The sequence below is a fragment of the Nylanderia fulva genome, unplaced genomic scaffold, assembly GCF_048542155.1.
Source record: "Nylanderia fulva isolate GAGA-0341 unplaced genomic scaffold, ASM4854215v1 Scaffold444, whole genome shotgun sequence".
Classification (NCBI taxonomy): Eukaryota; Metazoa; Arthropoda; class Insecta; order Hymenoptera; family Formicidae; genus Nylanderia; species Nylanderia fulva.
In genome coordinates, this window is record NW_028190526.1 from 79,413 (window position 1) to 80,316 (window position 904).

Genomic DNA, 904 nt, shown 5'->3' on the forward strand with positions numbered 1-904 from the left:
TAACTAAGGAAATTCCTTTAAACTAAAGTTGATGGCAAGAAATAAAGGGGGGGATAAAGAAAAAAAGAAAGGTTTGCGTTCAAAACAGTTCCGGGGGGCACTCACCCCCCCCCCTCGGAAAGGGAATATCCAAGGCCTTATCCCTCGGGGTCACGAATACGACCGGGGGAAAAGAAAAAGGGGGGACTCGGAAAAGGGGGGCAGGCCTTTGGGGCCATGAAGAAACCCACCGAGGAGAATACAGAAACGCAGAAAAAACCCAAAAAGCAAAATCCTAAAAATAAAGACTTTGAACACGAACAAATATCCTAGCCTTAAAAAATAAGATTTTTGGGCAAAAAGGAAGAATTCCTTTTAACAAAAACACAAAATTTTCAAACTGCATAAATTTTTTTTTAGCCCAAAAGGGGTTTTAAACAAAAGTGCCAAAGATGTTTAAAGGGAAAGTTAAAAAGCTTAACACTTCACCTCGCCACTTTTTGCCAATAACCGCCGCGACGGCAACCCCTCAAAGAAAAAAAACCTAAAACAAGATAAAATGAGGATAATTTTTAAGTTGTTCAACAACCGTGCTGAAAGAGGGGCGAAAGAACAACAGGAAATCAAAAAGCGCTAAGGGTAATTAGAAACGTAAAAGCGAGATCAAAAATTTGGGCCCAAAGACAAACAAAGGGAAAAATGTAAAAAATTGAGGGGAAGAAAAAAGAAGTATGCATTTTTTGAGCATCAAACCTGGACAAGTGGGTTTTTAAAAATTGAGAATCCTAAAAGAAAAAACCCTCAATTATCATTATAATTTTGATCGGGACCTTTCACAAAAAATAAAAAAGGGGCTTGCTAATAAAACTTTAGAAATTGATAGGAAAAATCTAATAATTAAAAGAAAGGTCATTTTTACCTTTTT